Below are 24,088 nucleotides of genomic sequence, written 5' to 3' on the forward strand. Positions count from 1 at the left end.
ACGCACTCTGACTGGTTGAGATCTCGGTCCTCTGAAAGTCTGTGTGGTGCGTCAAGAAACATCTGCAGCCAATGACTGCAGTGTAACACAACCTCAAATTAAATTACTTTTTGATCATTATATAAAAGAAAAACACAGTTTAAATAATAGAACCCTGATGTTCTATCAGCTGGTGACTTTCGCTCCTATTTGTTGAGAGAAGTTTATCCCCCCTTCTATCTACCTGGGACAACGTCAACTAATTTGTGTCCCATATGAGTGTGTCTGGGACCTCTTCATCAAGCAGAAATTATGCAGTGTCTTTATGTCCTGCTGTAGGGTGAGGCGAACATTGTGGGTCTTCTTTTGATGTACATGCGACAGCAGCTGATTGAGCTTTCCAAAGCCTAAGAAATGCCTGGAATAAGACCCTAAACTGAGAGGGGTTGAAGAGGAAAGCAAGCAGGAGGAGGTTTAAACCACCGTCTCTTGATGATCATTGGGAATGTTCTCAGAAAGTACAGACAGAGTTATTTAATTAACTGATTAAAAAGCAAGATACAACAATCCTTGTTTTCATGCAATTCTAGACAAAACAAAGTTGTTATTATCATATTATATTTCTTATAGTCTATATGTCTTATAATTGGCCTGAATCTTTCACACTGGAACTTTAAACCTACAATAGCGGATTTTCATACTTAAAACTCAACTCCATTGAATTGAAGTTTTGCTATTTTGGGCATGAGAAAGAAAAGGTATGCAATGCCTATCAATGATAAATAAAATATAAAGAATAAGAAATAAAGGTAAGAGTAGAAAATCTCCCTCATCTCAGCGGCCGGTGAAGAAATTCAATCCTTTGGATAACAACTCAATCAAACGTAGCAGATACATCCTGTTTCAAACTTTCACTGAGTGTTATATTTTCTATTGAGCTGCACTGTTGTGTCACATTTCTGTTCATTACTGTAGTAACAGAGGATCTTATTGCATTCAAGATTAAAATAAGAAGAAATAGTAATCTAAAGATTTCATGTAAATTCCTTGGTCCATTTGAATGAACTCTGTGATACTTCATAATCCAAAGGATAAAAATCTCTCATGTAATCTTTATTATAATGTCCAGTGTTCAAAGTATATTCAGACATACTTGGAAGATGTCAGAGATGATCTCTTGGAGAGGAGAAAAACTGCCAGTTTATGGGAAAACATAAAACAGCAGTTCTGCAGTAAACTAATACTTGAAATGGGTACATCTAACCATTATATAAAGAATTATTGCATATTGTATTAATAGATGTAATCTATCCACTACATGTCATTCCTAAAGAGCAGCATCATAAACAGTTGTTTTAACGGGGGACACTGTCGTATTAATGTTTTACTAGAATTACTAGAATAACAGAAGAGCAGTTGTTTGAAGCCTTCTCGCCTTGTGAGTCTTTAAAGAAAAAAGAATGATCCACTCAGTGCCAAATATCACATGTTTTAAGAGATGAAAAACTGAGGCCAGACAATTACAAAAGTGGGCACTGCTATTTCCAAACATAATTGTCTCAGCAGGCCTCATATTACATTGAAAGGGACTCAGATACTGAATATAAATGACATAGTGTTTGTAATTAATAATTGAATCACCCGAATAACTGAATGAAACCGTTTCCAATCCTGCTTATTTGCAATAAGAATATAGTGCACCTTATATTAAAAAACTAGCATAATTAAAGCCAAAATGAAAAGGATTTAGAAACATACCCAATAAAAAAAAAAAACATTTTAATATGTTTGTATGTAAAATACATTTTTTTAAGCCATTTTCATTTCAAACCATTTCTTCTTTATTTCGGTGACATTACGAACTACAGGTGACACGGAATTAACAGCACTAGTAATTGCTTCTCATTTCTTCGCTTTTGTAGTTCCCGTAATTCCACTGCTGACATTCTAAAAATGACAGGTTTTCCTTTCTGGATCTCTGAAAGCAGAACTTCAATCTCAGACCCTTAAAGTTGTTCTCTTTGCGCCTTGATGCCATTCTCATGACTCAACACTTCCTGGCACAGGAGAGAGGACGCATACCCTTACATGGTATTAGTTTGGTCGTAGAGTATGCAAATCTACTATCCACGTGCACATGCACTTAAATACGCACGGGTGGCATTCATCATTTACGCAGGTTGTTTACACACTTTTTCCGAAGTTGGGAGTGTTTGTTGAATCTGATTTGGGGTGTTCGTACGAGACCTTACGAAAAAAGAATAAAAATACAAAAATGTTCTTGCATGAGGCCCATTGATCTGGTCCATCCCAGCTCTCCAAATGAGCCAAAGAAACCTTAACGGAACAGCAGAACATGACGTATTACATTGCATTCTAACAAGAACTATGCCAAAATGCGCCAACAGTGTATGAAAAACTTGAGAGTTCACCCTCACAGCTTCCACATGCATTAAGACGGTAAGTAGCAGCCAGCTGCTGCTAATCAAATACACTTGATTAACCGATCATCAGCAAGTGTGAACCCCTCTATAAAGTAGAAATTTTGACAGTTTGCTGGTTTGGAGCATTGGTGTGTGTGTCAACACAATGCCAAGAAAAAAAAGACATCCGCAATTAACTTTGAGAAGCAATCGTTGCTGCCAGTCAATCTGGGATGGGTTATAAGGGCATTTACAGACACTCGGAGTCCATCATTTTACAGTGAAAAACATTCAAGTCAGGTGTTTTTCTTCCCTGGAGTGGATGTCCCAGCAAGTTCACCCCAAGGTCAGTTCATCCAGTGTGAAGAGAAATGGCAAAAAACCCAAGAGCTGCATCTCAGATTCTTCAGGCTTCAGTTAGCATGTTAAGTACAATTGGAAAAAGACTGAACAAGTATGGCTTGCTTGGAAGGATTTTATCCATTAGGGCTTTAATCTCACCTTCTGCACAGTACACTTCAGTCTCTGTGGCCTGCTCTGCTCTTTTTGACAGGTTTGAGCCTGTGACTCTGTCCTTTTTACAGAAGACTGTTGGTCAGTTAAAGCCCTCAGGTTCTCCAAATGATGTGATCCCTCCTCGACTATTTAAAGAGGTTCTCCCCACTATAGGGTCCTCTGTTCTGGCACTTATTAATTGCAGTTTGTCCTCAGGCGTGGTCCCTGAACATTTCAAACATGCAGTAGTGCAATGTTTGATTAAAAAAACAGGCCTAGATACTGATGTTCTTGCAAATTTTAGACCTATCTCTAAATTGCCTTTTATTGCAAAAATCCTCGAGAAGATAGTTTGCAACCAATTAATGTTTTTTCTGGAAGAGCACAAAATTCTTGAGGTCTTCCAATCTGGTTTTAAAACCTTGCACAGCACAGAATCAGCTCTTTTAAGAGTTTTTAGATTTAACTGCTGCATTTGACACAGTGGACCATGAACTTTTAGTTTCCCGTTTGAAACAGTGGATGGGCATCAGTGGTGTAGCACTGGAGTGGTTCAGGTCATACTTCGCTGATCGAACATTCTTTGTCAGCATTGGTGACTCTAGCCCCTTTCACACTGCCGAATAACCCGCGTTTAATTCGCGAATTTAGCGTGTCCGCTGTTGTGTTCACACTGCCGACCCGGGCTGCCGCGTCAACTCGACTCGCCTTTCGACCCGCGTCGGACCCTAGTCTTTTTGCCGAGCCGAGTTTGATGTGAACGCAATCGACGCGGGTCGGACCTGGGCGTGACGTGAGGAGTTTAAAAGACAGAATGGACAGCTGATTCAGAACAACAGCGACAGGTGAGGACAAGTTTCACTCTGTTTTAGCCTACATCAAGTTGGAGACATTTTTTAATATGGCCAACTGGGGAGACAAGGAGGTCCGCGAGCTCCTCAGCCCCCGAACAGAGGACGTTATTTTCCGCCACATTTCGGGGACGGTGAAAGATGGACCTCTGCTGGAAGGGCTGGCGAGAAAGATGGGAGAGCGCGGTTTCCCACGCAGCAAGACGCACCGTAAAGTAACATCTCCATGAACTGCATATACAATTGCATAAACGATATCTCAAGGTGTCCCGCCATCGTTTGTTTGAAAAATTTTATGCAGACAGGTGTATTTAACCCTCCGACGCATGGCTTGTGCCTACGTCATTGTACACGCCCAGCATTTTATGTGTTTCGTGTGACGCTCTGCCACTAGGCAACTCCCCCTGAACTCGGCTTCAGGCGACACGGGTCACCCTGACACGCCAAGCGTTCACATTGCTCGACGCGGGTCGAAGGTGCAATTTGGACCCGCTAAGATAGCGGGTCGCAGTGTGAAAGGGGCTTCTGTGTCCTCCTCTGCTCATCTCTCATTTGGGGTCCCCCAGGGCTGAGTTTTAGGCCCTCTCCTCTTCTCACTTTACCTGCTTGGTTCCATACTAAGAAAGCATGGTATCTCCTTCCACTGTTATGCGGATGACAGCCTGGATGACAGCCCATACATTTTAGGATCAGTTTTAAAATTCTTTTACTTACTTTTAAATCCCTCAATGGTCTCGCCCCATCCTACCTCTCCGAGCTGCTACAGCCCTATACTCCCCCGGTCTAAGCTCCTAAACTGTGAAACGATCTGCCTCTCCACGTCAGACAGGCTTCCTCTCTGTCTTTTAAATCCTATCTTAAAACACATCTCTTCTCCTTGGTTTTCAACACGATGTGAGATGTTGAATGTATAATTATTCGTATTTATTTTAGTATTATTATTGTTTTAAATTATATAGCTGTTTTATATCTTTGAATGTATTCTTTTATTTTATTCTCTAAATTTTTGTTTTTATTTTTCTGTACAGAACTTTGTTCGACTGAGGTTGTTTTAAAGTGCTTTATAAATAAAATTGGATTGGATTGGATTCTTGAACAATGGGCCTCATGCAAGAACATTTTTGTATTTTGATTCTAAATTTCTCTTACTTTTTTCGTAAGAAGGTCTCGTACGAACACGCCATTAATTTCGGAAAATGTGTGTAAACGACCTGCGTAAATGATGAATGCCACCCATGGGTATTTAAGTGCACGTGCACGAGGATAGTAGATTTGCATACTCCACGGCCAAAATGATACCATATAAGGCTACGCTTCCTCTCTCCTGTGCCAGGGAGTGTTGAGTGTTGAGTTATGAAAACGGCATCAAGGCGCAAAAATAACAACTTTAAGGGCTCTGAGATTGAAGTTCTGCTTTCAGAGATCCAGAAAGGAAAATCTGTCATTTTTAGCAGTGTCAGCAGTGGAATTACGGGACCTGCTAAAGCAAAGAAATGGGAAGCAATTACTAGTGCTATTAATTCCGTGTCACCTGTAGTTCGTAATGTCACCGAAATAAAGATGAAATGGTTTGAAGTGAAAATGGCTTAAAAAAAACAAAAAACGTCTCGCAATGGCCAGGCGCTCGATGACTGCAACTAAAGCCGTGCAATCAATTGTTGCCTCATCATGATGGCTCTTTGATGGGACGGTCCATGACCCTCGTTCATGGCAAAATTGTGCAAATCTGGCATGCCTTCTCTGGGCTATAGAGCAGTTTGCCCCCCGCTGTATTGAGACACACCCACCTGGCCTTCAGCTCAGTGCGCTCCACAACGGCACGGGTGCTTTGATGCGTATATGTGTTCAGTCTATTGCTCCGATTATGTTTGCCAGTTCAGCCAAGGCATGAAAGTCCCTCTTAATTTGTACTTGTTGGACAGCGGTGTATGGGAATTTGATGTACCATGGGTGATAAACAGATGAGAGTTTTGATGACCAAGGGGAGTGCACGACTCACAGAGGACTGGGACACACCCGTTCTGACTCCAATCTCCCTCTGAAAGGTTCCCGTGGCCAACAATCCAAGAATGGTGAGGACCTGGACGTGTGGTGGAATAGGGTTTGATCGGCGTGTTTCTCTCTGGAGTTGTGGCTCTAGCAAGCTGCATATTTGCAGCAGCACAGTCCTTGGCAATCTAAATCATGATGTCAGCCATTCGTCTGTCTCCGCAAGGATATCTATACGGTCTCGGAGCATACTCTCTCTTCCAAGATCCTGATGCGCTAAGGCATCCAAAAGTATCAAGTCAGCCGCTGGTTACACTTCCCATTGACCTTGTTATTTATAGAGTCAAATTAACCTTCAGTTAGTGCATAATTTAAGTCAAACAGAATAATGTCAGCATAATTATGGGGTATAATATATATATTTATTGATGTTTGCTTCAAAGTAATTAAATATACAATCCATTAGTCAAGCAAACTTGCTGCGAATAACAGCAAACTATTTTAAGAAACTCCTACGAGGTTTGGATCTCTCGTAAATCCTGTTCGTAACTGAAAGAAAACTTAAAATACAAAAAAATTGGTGAATGCGCAAATTCTCTAAAATCACTCGTACGCACGACTTAAGAACAAATCTGTTTATATTAACAGTTGAGGCCCAATGTCCTTTGGACAGATGACACCAAAGTGAAGATGTTTGGTCATAATGGACAGCAGCATGTTTAGTGAAAACTAATTGGAGCCACAGGACTCGGACACCTTGCACTCATTGAGTCGACTATGAACTCTATATTGTATGCCAAAGTATTCTTGAGTCAAATGTGAGGCCATCTGTCTGACAGCTAAAGCTTCGTCAAAACTGGGTCATGCAGAAGGCATTTAGAATTGCCACATTTTCTAAAGATCTAACAGAAACGTAATCAATGATCCTTGACAATATTAGAAAGATAATACTTATTTCTTATCCAAATGTATCCTGGGCTATTTATAATTCCAATTTTTTTTGTAATTTGATTAGAAGCAGTCCTATTTACATGTAATGATATCACCCAACTATGTACATCAGTCTACAATGCCTTGTTAGAAACTTGGTTAAAAGAGAATCTGCTGAAACTACGAATAATTACATTAATAATTTTATCACTCTACTCAATATGTTTCCCTTGTTAAAAGAAACAGTGAAAACTACAATATTTTTTCATTCTTGTTCCTTTTCAGTGAAAGAAGCTCAGGTGTGTTTCTTCTTCCCCTGAGCTGGAAGCGGCTCCATGAATCTAAACTCTGCTCTCATTTCAGTCTGATTTATGATTCTTGCGTCAGAGTTATTTTAGGAAGTTACTCCCAACATCTGCAAACATCGTTGCTGCTGCAATTCACATCGCAGTGGAAGACACAAGTAGATTTTTCAAGCACCACTTATTGGAATTTCTTTAGTCAAAGTAATCTTATTAACAAATTTATCATGGACAGATGTTTATCATGTTTAGACATAAAATTGTTTCAATTTATTTAGGACTGGTCAGTGGCGGTTCTAGACCATTTTTGCAAGGGGGGGCCAAGGAGGGGCCAGTGTTTAACCAGAGGGGCACATAAAAAAATCGCAACAAATGATCTTTATTTGCAACAAATGAACTTTATTTTACTTTAAAAACATATAAACATTTATTTTGTACAACAGTGAGTGCAGGTGCATGAGAGGTAGGGCCATAAAAAAAGAAAAAATTCAGTACAGGGTACAAATCCAGGGTGACAATTCAATAAACAAAATATAGATAAATACAAATATTGATACACTACACTACAGCAACAGGATACGGCGGTTGTGCTGTCTGGCAAAATGGTCCACAAATAAATCAAGATCCAGAGCCTTGGCCCTTCTGGACTCTATGCTCAGGGCACCAAGATCACTGAGTCTCTCATCAGTAGTGGTGGACCGCAGGAAGGTTTTTTATCAGTTTCAGTGTGGAGAAACTGCGTTCGCAAGAGGCTGAGCTTACAGGAAGGGTTACAGCAATCTTGCACAATCTGAAAAGCTCAAAGAAAACCTCACTGTATGGCTCCATAAAACAAACCAGCTCAACTGTACTGCATGGCCTTTTAACTTCACCACTCTGTACCTTTCTGTCCAAAACTCTCTTGAATTGATGGAGCTCATGCCCTAAATCATCAATGTCTGCATTGTACAAACGGCCAAATGAAAAAACATTGCTCTCCTTTAAAAAGGAATCACTCTGGGGGCTGAGAGACTGTAAGCTTCTCATGAGCTCACAGTTGGTATTGGAGAAACGCCTGTCCAACTCATTGCGCATGCTGTCAATTACAGGATAGAAAAATGACGTGCGAAACATATCTTTGTCACGTTCTACCTCCCTCTGACCAACAGTGCTTAGTGTGCAGTAGCCACTGAGTCTAGAGCTCAGACTTCTCTGACGTTTCCCCACTGACGTCGTTGCAGAATCACACTGCTCACAAACATTCAATGCTTCATCCCACAACTTACCAAAGAATGCCTGTGGTCTTTCAATGTCTGGACTAAAGCATTTACTAAGTCAACAGCTCTTGACAGGTCAACAGTTTGTGACTGTAACATGTCAGACATGTCCCGTCCTCGTTTCATGATAACTATTAGAAGAAAAACCCGTTGGGGCATGCATTACATTTCGTTGCCTAACCATCCTTCCCTACTTAACACGGGCAGATTGTGCAGACATAGCAAGGATAGGCTACTGACATTTGGATATTAGCTTCTGCTTTGATGTGTTTGCTAAAATATGATTAAGTTTCTAAACATATCGAGACCAGACATTTGGAAACTTGATTTCGTTATCAGTGTGAAGAACAACAGTAACACGGTTAAGTGCAAGAACATCAAGTCACTTGAGATGAAATCGTTTTGCTTACCTTACTGACTCTTGCAACAGGAGAAATCGTCGCTCCTCTCCCCAATAGTAGGCTACTTGCTGCGCTGTCATTCACCACGAGCCAAAAACGTGACAGACTACAGTGCTTGGGTGCCCCGCTTTAATTTACCCGTGTAGAACGTTGCGTCGCATTAGTTCAGCTTTTGGCGCTCGGGTGTAAAATCATAATAAATTCTTTTTTTTTATTTGGTCAGCACGGGGTGGCCACAGGGGTGGCCAGGGACATGTCTACGGGGGCACGGGCTACCCCAGGCCCCCGTGTAGAACCGCCATTGGGACTGGTACAATCCCACGTGTGGTCATTAATCATCATCATCTCAGACACTGATGAGACTGCTTTTCTTGTTTGCAGCAAGTCAGTTTTACAGCTAAATCTGATTTGTGGCTAACTGCTTAAGTTCTGTGCCATTCCTTTAATACCTGCGCTTCCTCATGGATGGCTTGTACTGTTGCCTGTAGAGATCAATTAGCTCACAGATTCACACTCACACTTTTTACAAATATGCCACTTGGATTGCACACAACAGGTGCACAATGAGGCAAAATGACACCATAGCATACGTCACCAGGTTGTGCGACACTTTTGAGGAGGCACCAGCAATGACCATAAACTAAGCTTTTATTGATGCTCAGACTAAGCCAAATTCAGCAAAGTTAATAAGAGGGCACCTCACGGTATAGATGGAAAACAATCCAAAACGCACTGTGAAAGCAACCCAAGAGTTTTGAGGGTAAAGAAGTTAAAAAATCTGCACTGACCGAGTCAGTCACCTAATGTGAACCTAATGTGAACGGCTGAGAGCAAAAGTAAAGGCAGACATCCCACAAAAACCATCAACATCTGAAAACAGGCCTGTCAGTGATGCCCATGGGCTCCAGTTCTCGAGGGTTCTCGTCAAAATATTCAAACAAAACTTTTTATTTATGCTTGGTATTTTGCCAAATACATTAGATCCCCTGAAAAAGACACAATCCAACAAATGTTTATTCCTGAACATTCCTACAATATTGTTTTGAATGCCTTCAAGTTAGTTCAATGATTGTCCCTTGATTATGCTTTGGCATACCGCTGAATTAGAAATGTGCCAGAGTTCAAATATTTTCACACCTAAATATATGTTTTCCTTTCTGAAAATGCAGTGAGACAAAAAGAACGAAAGTTGATCAAATACAAATGATCACATAAAAGTTGCAAATGCCGAGCTTCGAAAGCTTTTCATCTATGTTTGTTACTGTTTTCCTCGTTTTCTTTTTTCTACCTTGTATACGCACCCAGATGAACAGGCAACACAAGCACTGCTCCCACATACGCTTTGATAGCTTGTTGAAGCTGATACACTGTTAAAGGTCAGACTGGTGTCTTGATCCAGACAGGGAGATGGATGGCAGGATCTCCATCTTATTTCTTTCATGCCCTGTTCGCTTTCTTGATGTGACCTTTCAGATGACAGCCTTGTGAAGAGCACTTCAGCGGAGCAGGCTGGGTCACTCCTGGGAGAATGAAGTGCTGCAGGGAAAGAGGCTGCGAGGAGGAAAAAGTGCACCGTCAATTATCTCTCAAATGTCACAAGCTGCTTTTTAGAAGAAGGAAGGCTTGCACTTTCCTCCCTTCTTGAAGACAGCCTGAACACACAAATTGTGTCATATTTTATATATAGTCCTCACAGAGATGGAAGCTTGGACATTTGCTGCTGTGACTGCAGTCGGTTAAACATTGTAACAGAGTCACGCAAACAAGATGTCAGATGATATCAACATTTCTGTGTTGAAAAGTTCAGTTTGACTACATTACTGTGCCAAAATTTTAGGCACTTTAGATCGGGTCTTGAATTTAGTCACCTGTCGCCTTTTAAACCGACAACATGACTGTTTTTCAACAGTGATTTGCAAGTAGACTGTTTGGCATTTTAGAAAGCTTGACAGCTTTTTCTTTCATGGATTTAGGAAGTGTCATTATCTCCAGTCTCTACTTGTAATCGCAGATTGACTCCATGATGTTGAGAAAAAAAAAAAAGCCATAAAAATGGATGTTAATGATTAATCATGAAGTCATTTAAGGAGCTTCAATGCTATTTGATTAAGGTAGCTGTAATACAATGAAAGCAGGACCATGTTTCATCATTTACACATTGTTGAATTTGTAATTTATCATTTGGATCACAAAATCTGCTGTTTATTATTTTCAAGAAAGTGCCTGTAAGAGTAGCTTTAACAACAAAAAGAAATTCTAAGGCAATAAAAATGCTTACAAACTTGTGATTGTGGAGATAAAATGTGAGTTAAAGTAGAGTATAAATTACCAAATGGTTTGACAGGTGGTTTTTGCCACTTCGAGCTTAAGAAAAAAAAAGAATAAAAGAGGAGAGGGAGGGGGTGTAAAAGGTATTCAATTCTCAACTTTTATTATCTGCTGAGTGCGACGCAGCATGGTTCCTCCACCATCCAAGGAGAGAAAAAAAAAAGGATTGACACCATAATACCCTGTTTAACAAGCTGTCTAAGTCTATCATAGGATTCCCTCATGGTCCCGTTTGCAGTCTTATGCTTGCACTGTCGGCATCTGAGTAGGAATCTCATCATTTCTTGTGAAATTTCTATGTTGTGCTAACCATCAAAAAATTCTGATGTGCAATTGATGCTTTCAGCCATCAGAGCCATGGACGAGACTCTCCTCTCAAAAATCACCCCATTGGTCATTTGTTCATGCAGGTAATGATGACCTATAATTGTGTTTAAACAATATGTGACCTATAATGGTTGCAAGATTAACTGCATATTAAGTGTAAAAACGGCATCTATTAATGTGACAGGAGCAGAGAACAAAGAATGTCTTTTAGTCTTTACTGTGAGGTTTTTTAACACTGTTCTTAAACACTTGCCAAGTGATGTTACTGTCTAAACATCATTAAAATCTTAAGGTTATCAATGCCTAAAAGATCCACTACATTTACATCTTTTTACCATAAAAACATTTCTGAGCTATTCGTACTGTAAATTTTGAAGCATATTGTACATGTGATTTTTTTGTCAGTCTCTATCTCTCTCTACTGCCCTTCAATCATTTCCCCACATTCCTCCATTTACTCGAGTTATATTCCTCTTTTCTGTGTCACTTCCATCTTTAATTTAATTGTCCTTATTACAATTCATCTATCTTCATTCCTTTTTCCCTCCCCTCGTCTGCCCTTATTTTTCCTTCTTTTAATTTCAGCCTTTTCAGCATTACCCTATTTTTCTCGCCATTTAATTGTCACAGCTTTTCTTCTTTCCATATCTTAATTCTTCTTTATAAAAGGCCAACTTTTAGGTCAGACGATTTTGGATTTTCTTTTACCAGCTCACTTGTTTCAATAGGATTATTTTTGGCTAAATCTCAAAAACAAACCCATGATTTTCCAAGGACATCGTCTACCTCAATCACAGGAAATAACCATTATTCTGCCCTGCTGTATGTCCTCCGGCTGCTCTCCTTTTTCATTATGTAGAATCCATTCATGTTCAATTTGGTACAAAGACCACACAGACGATGCCAGCGGCCACTTGCAAATCTGTGTATTTAAAATTACCTTTTAACACAACCATTAGAGCAGCAGAGTGTTGTGAGGGAGTCGTGGTTTGATGATGTCAAAGTGTGCTGTGCCGGTACTTTCATCTCCCACTCCTGCTGGCTTCAAACAAGTTTTCAAACAGGTCCATGACAGGCCGTGGTTATCCGAACCCGCCCTGTGCCTGCAGCAGCCCAATGCTGTCCTCTTATAACACACTGCAACTGGGCTGCAAGGTCTTCATTTAATGTCTGACAGTCAGTTTATGTATAGAGCACATTTAAAAGCCCCAACAAATTGCTTTACAGAGAGATGAAACTACCATATCTGACTGATGTTTGAAAAAGAGGAAAGCAAAGGAACAATCAAATAAAACACAGGAATGATTAAGATGAGGCTAGAGAATGACTAAATGAATTTGACAGTAGTTACCAGAGAACAAGACAAACTTAACACTGACAATGACCAAATAAACAAAAGAACTGCTACCAGTCTGAGAAAATGCATGCATGAGTGTCAAAGACTGGCAAATAGTGACGGCATCAAATCTGAGCCAAGACATACTTTCTATAGCTTGTTTGTGTGTTGTAATGTAATCTGCTCAATTCTTAAAACACTATAAAAGCCTAAAGTGTTGCTAAAGCAGGAAATTGTCTTCTAAAAGAATGCTGCAACTGTTTTTTAGAATACTGCCTGAAAGATATAATTTTTTTTTCACCTTTTAAGAAGTTCATATACTTCTGCCTTAAAAGTATTCACCCCCCTGCCGACACTAATTTCTTTCTTAAAAAACTATGAAAATAAGAAGCAGAAAATCTTCTTCTCAGGTCTTGTTTATGGACCAACTGGAGGTGTAAAAGTCTCCTGTGGTGTAACTAATCAAAGTTCAAAATTCTCTTTGGTAATCATGGACACACATCCGATGAAGAGGAGGTTCACCACGCAGTTCAAAAGCCATCGTCCTTGATGCTGCATGACTACACATGGCACGGGCATGCTTGTACGTCTGTGGGGGCACCATTAATGCCGAACAACATAAAAAGGTTTTGGGGCGACATATGCTGCCGTCCAGACAACAGCTTTTTCATGGATGGTCGGGCTTATTTAAGCTAGAAAACTAATGAACAGTTGTAATAATTTATCTAGCAAGAATGGGGAAAAACTTTAGCTTTCAAAACTACAGCAATGGGTCCTCTCAAATCTCCTTACACTTCCACAGTGTTATTAAAAGAAGGGGTGATGCAGCACAGTGGTAAACATACCCCTGTCATAACTACTTTGAATAAAATTTTTGAGAAATTGAATTGTACAACCTATTATGTCGGGTTTCCATCAACAGCTTTGATTAATCTAGCTTTATTCATCTGTAAGTATGTGAAAACATCACTTTTATAAAAATACCTCTTTTTACTTACAGACTTCAGGTGTTGCCTTGAACAAATCTGTCTTAAAACAGGCTGAAGGTTTGGCCATATCATATGTAACCAATGTTGATGATGTGCCATACAAAACATGCAGAGGGGAGGTTTAATGAAAAGCAGAACGGTTGAAAGACAGCAAGGAATTTGAAAAAAAAATTGATGTGTTCTGATTGAATTAAAAACAGCGAGGTGCAGTGTGTTTGATTGTATGAAGAGCTCTTTGCTGTATGGATGGCAGCCAGCAAGGAACTTTGTCTCCTGTGAGGCCTCTCAGCCTGAACGCCCACACAGCAAAACACCTCTGTATTAGACTCATGGCTGCCCAGCGTGGCACTGTGAATGGAAATTTTTCTCTGAAAACTCATGTAAACACACACAGCTCAAACTTAAATTTGATGCAATGCTCTGAAACCGCATGAACATTTGTTCTGAATATACACATGTAATAGCACTTAATGGTTAGAATGATCAACGTATATTCCAAAGAAGGACTCCACAGAGCACATTACTATGCTGGTAGCATCTCCCAGAGTGACAAGTATGAGTGGTGTCCATAATTAAACATTAATTCATAATCAGTTATAACCTAACAATTTAATGAAAAAGATGACAAATTGCTTCAATCTCAAAGTAAATAGATACAATCCACAGCTTAAACTCAAGCTTTGGTAATCAGGAGCCATCACCTTTTACTGTGTACTTACAGCATTTAAGAGAACTGAAATCATTCTAAAATCAGTCAGAAAGGTTTTAAAACATTCAACTCTTTGTGAATACTGGATGTTTTGTGTGAAAAGAGCTTGTTCAAAATACTAAAATTTTAATCTTACCATGATAATTTAAACACTCTGTGTCTGTGTTGCCTTTTTATTCAGCTTTCCTTTTCAAAATATAATCAGAATGGGGAAAACATCATTATCCCAGACATGCATATTATTCATAATTACACAACCAGTTTCTAATTCAACCCTGGTACACCCGTTGTTCATTGAAGAGCATCTTTTTATTTGTTCAGGAGTAATGTTCCACTCCAACATGCAGCACAGCACAGGGTTACTCTAGTAACCTTTTCTATGAATAGGAAATGTCACCATAATCAATTTTAGATGGGGCGGCTCTGCAGGTGGAGCCTGGAATGGGTAGGGAGGAGGAGAGGAGGTTGGCATTGAACAGCTGCAGGAGTGCTTGTGCTTCTGCCTACCGTGCAAGGTGGCTTTATGAAGGCTTTTTGATGTGAACAGTCCTCTGCTGCTGAACAAACCCGGATACACTCATGTGAAAAAGAAAGTACAACTTCTTTTGTTTCAAAGTCTTTGTGTAGCTTCATAAAAAAATTGTGTGGTCCTTGCAAGGACCTGTGTAAATACAACCTTAGATTAACAACAATGCATGACATGTTACATTGTCATTATCTATTTATCAAAAACTAAGTAAGAATACAGACGCAGTGTGTGAAAACCTAAGCAAAACTCATGGGGTGTAGAACAAGCAACAACTTGAAGTCATTATTTTCTGTATGGGACTAACAGTCACACATCGTTGTGAAGGAATTTTGTCCCACACTGCTTTACAGCATTGCTTCAGTTTGGATTGTCATTTAGCTGTCAAACAGCTTTGAAGTTAGCTCTAGAATACTTTGATATACTCACTGACTGCAAAGTCAGTCACAGGGTTATTACAACACCTTGATTCTTTTCTTGTTCTGTTATTCTGCTGTGATTTGCTAGTGTGCTTGCAAGACTATCCTGTGGCCCAATTAAAAAAAATAGCTGTTAGACAGATGGCCTCACATTTGACTCTAGAATACTGTAGTGTATATGTAAAGTTTGTATTCACCTCAGTGACTGCAAGGTGTCTAGGTCCTGTGACTGCAAAACAATCCCTAATCATCACTCCTCCACCACTGTGCTTAGCAGTTGATATAAAGTGAGGTGCTCACACTTAATGATCAACTAATCAAGTGTATTTGATCAGCAGCACCTGGCTGCTACTTACTCTCATAATTCCTATGGGGGCACTAATGCCGTACCTAGTTTTTCACACACTGCTTCTGCGTTTTGGCTTAGTTTTTTTTCACATTTCATATTTGTATAGATAAATAAGGACAAGCTAAAAATAAGTTTGGCTTAGTTTTTGTTGAAATAATAATGTGTTGTATGTTGTTGTCCATCTAGGATTGTAAATATCTCATTTTCAGATCTGAAGGAGCAGATGAGTTTTTAATCACTTTCTAAATGTCAAACCCTTAAATTCAAAGACAATACAGTGTTTTTCCCATAACTGTAACAGCGTGGATGGCTGAAAAAAGGGATTGATCCACTTTCAGTCACAAGAGCACACAGGTTTATGCCTTTTGATGGGATATGTTCTGCCCTAATGTTGTGATAAAAACCCACATTTGTATTGCTCAATAACAGTAAAACACCGATTTGACTTATCAAGGTAATTAGAATAATACTAATTATCTTTGTGTTAAAAAAAAAATCATCATAAAGTAGTTGTATTGTTTACCAATTTGGTCATGTTAAGATTTTTTTCTGAAAACAAATATGAATATTGTCCAGCTTTACTGTTTGTACAAATACAGTTATCTTATGGTTTCAAGGTTGATTTACTGGTTGTAGTATTTACTCTTTTTCCACTACACAATACACGGGCATGGTTAATAACTCACTAACTCAAAACGTAACATGCCACATTCACCCAATTACTTTCATACAGTGCTCTAAAACAGCACCCACAGACTGATGATACATGAGGAGCCATTTTTGTAACTTCATCTTGAGACCTCGAAATGTAGAGTGGCAGGTCAAACCTCTGATATCTGACATACTGTACAACCCACTCTATCTTCCGAGCCACAGCTGTACAAATATTAGAAGCCAGGGGTCATAGTTTCCAGCCGATTTTCTGCTTCCAATGTTAATATCATTGTGTACAACAAAACTGATTGTGCATGGTTGTGTGTCTCGTTTGTCTCTGTGTGGCCCTGTGATGGACTGGCGACCTGTCCAGAGTGTATCCTACCTCTCGCCCAATGACAGCTGGGATAGGCTCCAGGCCCCGCCCCCTGCGACCCTAAATTGGATTAAGCGGGTATGGAAAATGGATGGATGGATGGACAACAAAACTGTTTTTCTTTTGATTAACACTGCCATACAGGGAAAAAATATGAATTGATTTAATGCAATAAAGAAGAAGAAGTTTTCTCATTCCAACCCTCAACCTCTGCCCCTAACATCCACCCATCCATTTTCTATGCTACTTAATCCCAACTGACACTGGGTGAGAGTACACCGTGGACGGGTCGCCAGCTCATCACAGTCCGCCTCTAATAGTCTTCTGTTGCTAAGAAAACCTTATATTACCCTTTTATTGCATACATTTCAATTACAAATGGAAAGTGCAGCATTCTTGCCATACATACTTTTTGGTCACACTGAGGCAACACTTTAGAAAATGTCAGACAATGATAACTTGTTTTACTGCTTATTAAATTCCTGACTATACCTTGGATTGAGAAAAAGATAATTAAAAAAACAGACGATACAAAATACAATGGGATTTTACTTTAATATCATGCTCAGTCCTCCTGTGGCTCACTGTGAATAAATATATTGAAATCCAAATCTGCCTTTGGATGATGTCCTGCTGGGTTACAATATGATGTTGCATACTATCTACTAAATTCGCGACACCTCACCCACAAGTTACACCTCAATGGCGAACACATAAATGCAGTCAACAGGAGAGCGTAATCAAAGAACTAGCAGGGTTATTTTCTCTTCAGGGAGTCGCAGCAGGTCCACGAAAACAAAACAAACTCCAGCAGATGAAGCTTTCACTCCTCGATATGGGGCTGACCCAGATCTCTGTGCTTCCCTCAGTCAGGTATGTTTGTACTAAAACAAGATCCAAAGGGGGCTGGGATCAAGTTAAGTCCTGTTGAAACCATGAACATGCAGATTTCTCATGTTGAGAGCCGTGGAGAAATTATATTAACTCTTTTAAAGGAGTTGCTGATAACCAAACTAACTTAACTTTAACTTGTTTGCAGGACTGGTAGAGTTTGCAAAATTTTTCAAATGTCAATGCTGGTTGTAAAAACAGATCGTAAAAATCAACTGCCAGTGTCTATCTTAAAACAGAGTTGTTTTTCTGGTGAGGTCCGACTGCTCACAAAGTGATCTTTTTTGATACAAAACAAAGAGATTTGGTTGAATAACCTTAACCAGAGAGACTAAAACCAAAATGAAAACTATCCTCAGATAATTATCACAAACCCCAGTCTCCTCGGTGAAAGAGCTGTGTTTGTGCGACGTCATTACTTTTCCTTTTCCTCCTGTCTCTGACTGCTCTTGTATGATTTTGCATTTGAATTGTTTGAGTGGCATCATCAAATAATAATATCAAGGTACGTGTCATCACAGAGGAATACTATGCCTAAAAGGAGCAATTCCTTTCAGATGTTTTTAAGACAGATAAAATCAATCGCTTTAAAGACGGAATTGGTGAGGGACTAAAAAGTTGGCCGAGAAGACTCTTATAGTGACATCTGAATATATCCATAAATTTAGCATCAGATTTTAAAGAGTAGAAAAACTTTCTGAAATAGAAGAAACTTAAAGCTCAACGCTGTACTACCTCCCTTTTAGATGTAAAATCTTCATTTGCAGGGGATGGAGATGCGGGTGGAGGAAAAGAGACTTTCCCATGTGTCACCACATAAACACCACCTTATTAGAGCTGAATTGTTCCTCATTTTGCTTGTTGACTAGCTCAAAGCCCTGCGGATCCAACAGGTCACAGAGAGTTTTGTTGACTCTCATGCTCGCTGCATCTTTGGCTCATCCACATGACACAGAGCTGATGACACGGCATGCATTATTTACTATCTATCCAACTCCTACTGTCATAGCATTTTAATCTGTAACCTTTCATAACCCCCTTTGGGGAGGTTACATTACATTTGCCCTGTTGATTCTGACAGGCAGAGGTAAACAAAACACCACGATGTTTAGTTGAAAAGAAAAAAAGAACTTTTTAAATGCGACAAATGTTTTTTAAACTAATGACATTTTCAACAGCCTCTGATGTTCTTCGTGTCAGCACTGATACACAAAACTTGCCCATTTAATAATCCATCCGTTTTCTGTACCTGCATAATCCAATTCGGGATGGTGGGGTGGGAGGAGGAGCTGGAGCCCGTCCCAGCGGCTGTCACAGAGCCTACACAGAGACAAACGAGGGAAACAACCACACATGCTCACACTCACTCCGAGGATCAATTTAGAATCACCAATAAACCTGACATGAATGTTTTTGGATGGTAAGAGTACCCTGAAAGAACCCACGCATGTACAGGGAGAACCTGCAAACTCCACACAGAAATCCATTCAATCATTTATTAATTTATTCATATTTTATGGCATTTCAAGCGATTCCCATTTTTTCGGGACCCTTTTGGTATCACAAATTAACGCAGAGAGAATCCTTTTACGTCAGTTTTCAATATGCTGTCATGGAGCTAACTTATCTTTATTCATATCTCTGGGTTTATGTTGTAAAGCAGTGTACTAAAACACTATTCTCCTATACCTGACAAAGTAGTTAGCAGAGTCATTTTAGGCTTGTTATATTCTCATCTCTGCCTTTGTTACACAGTGTAACATGCTCATGTTTTGCATTATGTGAAACTGCCACTAATGGGCTACTGCACAACTATTACATGAACAAAATGAGTATTGGAAGGTAGGAGGGAGTTGAACGGTGATATAACTCCACAAATTGACAGGCAAGAGAACTGATTTCGTCCCACCCAAGCCAATATTCTCCAACATCTTTTCACTTTTCAAATTCACTGTGAGGTACACTGGACCAGGGACGAAATATACATGGTTAGGTTTAGATATCAATACAAATATGGTTTGGAGTGGGGAAAAGTTCACACCTGGTTAGGTGTTCATTTGAATGAATATATGGTTACAGGTTCACATCATGTCTCCTGAACAGTCCTTGAATTAAAAAAGGTTTTCATTTCCCAATGTATCTGCCTTTTTGTCATACTACTGCATTCTGAAAATGTGGGCAAATGTACCCATTACTTTTTTTTTTTTTTTCTAAGACTGACCTGTTTTGTGCCAAAACTTGAACGAGTAGTTTTGGTTCTTAAATGCAACCATATGGAACTAAAAGTCAGTGTACAGAAAACAGAAAAGCACACCAAATGAAAGTGGAAAAAAATGAGAGTGGTCTCAGAGTGGTAAACTCAGGTCTCATGAGGTATAGTCTTGGGACTTACCCGATACATTTTTGAAGTACTTTAACTGTATTTCTCCAAGAACACAATGTTCTATTTGGGAAACACGATACAGAGATGGAGACAACTCACAACTTATTCTTCCCCAAGCAGCATGGCAACACAGCTATTGAGGATGGCTAGGAGCATGCAGTCCTAAGGGAATTTGATGATGTATAGAGGGATGTGACCTGCTGCTTCAAATGCTTTATCATTTTTCTCCTGTGCTCCGTGAGGATCCTTTTTTTCTTTTTCTTTTTTTCTGGGAGTTGACTTTATTGTTATTTGTGCAAAATGATCATGCTGGAAACAAGGAGTCTATCTTCATTTCTGCAAAACCGATACCAAAATCCTACATTTCATTTTAGTGCTGAGGCCATCAGTATATTTTACTGTCAAAATAGATTTGACGCAATGTCCATATTTTCAAAGCAGGGAGAAACATGTGCTATGAAACAGATTTTTCTTTCGCTTTTCATACACAGGTGGAACTACTAGAATCATGAAAAAAACACCACCAATGAAAATGAAAGTCATAATGTAATTTGTATTTGATCAAAGAAATTTGATCAAGCCTGATGAAATTTGGCTTACTGCGTAAGAAACAACATAACATAAGCCATGTGCACGCAATGTGTATAAATTAATGACGCCAAGTCTGCACTCGGAGAAACCCATGCTGGCGTCCCGCAGGGGTCAATATTAGGGCCATTGCTATTCAGCCTATACATTAATGACCTACCCTCAGTCTGCACCAATGCCTACATCCAGATGTACGCGGACGATACAGTTATATACACACACGGCAAAGATGCTACTACTGTGCCAGAAACCCTAACTGAGGCGATGGACAACATCGCCAACTGGTTAGACTCCTCCCGCCTAGCACTAAACATTGGAAAAACAGTCTCTGTTTTCTTTTCGAAAACAAGACCAAGCCACCACCCGGTAGTCACAGTACGGGGGGAGACCATTAATGTGACAGAAGAGACTAAATACCTCAGTGTTATCCTAGATTCCAACCTAAACTTTCGTATCATATTATACGTATCATCGTATAAATAGTGTCAAATACAGCCTGGTCACTTTTAAACACATCAGAAACTCACTCTCCCGGGAAGCAGCAATAACTTTCTATCATGCATTGATTCTATCCTGCTTCATTTACTGTATAACGAGTTGGTTCCAAGCTAGCATAACAACTATTAAACCCCTAAAATCAGTTTACAAGCAAGCAATAAAAATAGTGACAAAGAAGCCCAAATCATATCACATCTGTCCCCTCCTAAAACAGTACAAGCTACTAGACATTAGCCATCTATCAAAGCTATCAAACCTGACCCTCATATTCAAAATACTACACAGAGCTGCACCACCCCCACTCAAGCAGTTCATCCAGCCTGCCTCAGAACATACAGTAAGAACAACCAGAACAGTTCTTCAGGGAAATTGCACCATCCCAAAAAGAAAAAGCGCTTTTGCACAAAACTGCTTCTCATATGTAGCTATAAAAGAATGGAATGAACTCCCCCAACACATAAAGTCCTGCATAAACATCAAAGATTTCACCAAACAAATTAAAATGCAACTACTATTAAAACAGACGTGCTCCCACTGATAAGTTTTTTTGTTTTTTAAATCACGCTTCTTAAAGACTTTTAAAAATAAAATATTAAATAAAATATTAATCAAAATGTACAATTCGGAAATGATTAAATTAAAATGATTAAAATAGATCCACTGGTTATTAGGTTTTTTTTTTTTAAATAAAGAAAGGAAAAAAAATGTTGATAACTGTACTCCTTACCCCATCCCCCTTTAAGTACTATGGATGGAAAATAGCACTCTTGCTAAATCCGATGTAACCATCTTGTTGTTGTTGTTCATGAAATGGCAATGATTTATGGTATTGCATGCTGTCCTTTACATGAACTCATTCATTCATTCATTCATTCATAATGATGATGATTAACTAAGTGCTTAATACAGCCATCACAGTTGTGTTCCTGTGTTGTTAGTGTGAAACTCTAGTATTTCTTGAATAATTAAACATAATGAAGATATATGTACCTTTATGGTGTTATGGTCAAAACTTCATGTGGCTCAGCTAACTTAGATACATTTGGTCTCAGACTGCATTCCTCTTTGTAGGAGTTTTTTACCAGTTGAAGTGACTTTTTAAGGGAGGAAAAGTTGCAACTTCACTTGCTCTGAAAGAGAAGCACACTGAGCTGGCCTGACAAACGTAAACTAAAAAGGAAATATAAAGCACACAGAGTGAGAGAGGCTGCACGCTCTGGTAAGAACATCGGCACATTGTTGTATCTTCACAGTAGTTGTAGTTGTATGCTGCTGTATTCAGGTTTAATTTTAACTTAAAATGTATCCAATCTTTACGGCACTTCTTATATTTTCTCCATACTTGAATAAATAGTGTTTAAAAAAACAGCTGGATGACAAGGTTAGAAAATGCTTAAGGCTGAAAAATAAAAAAATTATAATGCTCCTTTTTTCTGACCAAAAACAGAGACCACACTTGTGTGTAACCTTCTCTAAATCAGAGTTTGCTAGATTTTTCAGGTACAAGCAAACAAGAAGCAGGCGAGATAAGAAGACATCTAACCTGTAATCACACCCAGGGTTCATTAGCTTCATTTAGATTTGTGGGCATTACATTATGCACAGCTCTCTTAAGGTCCTGCCACAGTGTTTCAATCAGGCTGATGTCTGGACTTTCACTGGATCATTGCAACAACTTGATTCTTCTCTTTTTTTAGCCATGCTGTTGAATATTTGCTGCTGTGTTTATGATCATTGTCCTGTTGATGATCCAGTTTCAGCCAAGGTTTAGCTGTTGGACAGATGACCTCACGTTTGACTGTAGAATTCTTCAGTATATATGTAGAGTTTGTGGTCACCTCAACAGTCTCAAATCATCAGCCCTTCACCCCTGTGCTTGACAGTTGATATGAGGAGTTTGTGCTTATAAGCTGTGTGGTGTCACCAAACGCGCTGCTGTGCATTAAAACAAACATTTCAGGTATGGTCTTGCCTGTCCAAAGGACATTATTCCAGAAGTCTTGTGTCTTGTTCAGATGCAACTTTACAAATCGAAGCTGTGCTGCCACTTTTTAGAGAGAATGAACTTTAATATTCAACATGTTAACTGAGACCTGTAGAGTCTGAGATGTAGCTCTGTTTGAAGTTTCTCTGAGCATTGCATGCTGTACCCTTAAGTTTAACTTGCTTGGACGTCCACTGCACTCCACTCTAGTTTTAAAATAGCCTTATAAGCTTTGCCAGACTGATGGGCAGCAACAATTGCTTCTCAAAGGTAATTGCTGATGCCTCACCTCCTCGGCATTGTGTTAACACACACCTGAATGCTCCTGAGCAACAAACTGCCAAATCATCTGCTTTTATAAAGGTTCTATTTCATAGAGAGGGTCACACTTGATGATGATCAGTTAATAAAGTGCATTTATTTAGCATCACCATGCTGATTCTTACACTCTTCGTTCATATGAAGGGAGTAGGGAAGCAGTGAACATGTTTGTACATATAGGTTTCTCTTGGAGCAAGTAGGATTCTGTCTTTACCAAACCATATTCTTTCGTTAAAAAGTCTCCCACAAAGATAAGGATGAAATCAGACTCCAAACTGGTCTGTTTTATCTAAAATATAAAAATGTATGTGCTGTTTGAAAGGCTGGACCTTACGTTTCCCATTTGACTGTGGCTGTTTTGGGGTGAGTTACTGCTACTTAAGTGCCATTCACAGTGGTTTCATGAGGTCACGTATTACATTTTTAAATCACGGACATTGGACATGCAATAATTTACTCCTACGCTGTCCCCTAACAGTTAACTTGCAAATGCGTCAAACAACCAGCTTTCCAAAGATACAGCCAACATACACATGTAAATGTATAATTAATAGCAAGTGTATTTATCACTTCAGAGTGAACGTTTGTTTGGAGTTCATAAAATACAGTAACAAGGGGATTTAACATTTAAAAAAGAGACTTTAAAACTTGAGCAGCAATTTAGTTTACTTGACTAATAGAGTTTCTTATATATCAAAATAAATGTTTCATATGTATTAGAACTGTGCTCTCAATATAATGTGCATTAATCACACAAATTATTTGCTTATCTCCTTTATCTTAG

Source organism: Odontesthes bonariensis, chromosome 17, assembly GCF_027942865.1.
Source record: "Odontesthes bonariensis isolate fOdoBon6 chromosome 17, fOdoBon6.hap1, whole genome shotgun sequence".
NCBI classification, from domain to species: Eukaryota; Metazoa; Chordata; class Actinopteri; order Atheriniformes; family Atherinopsidae; genus Odontesthes; species Odontesthes bonariensis.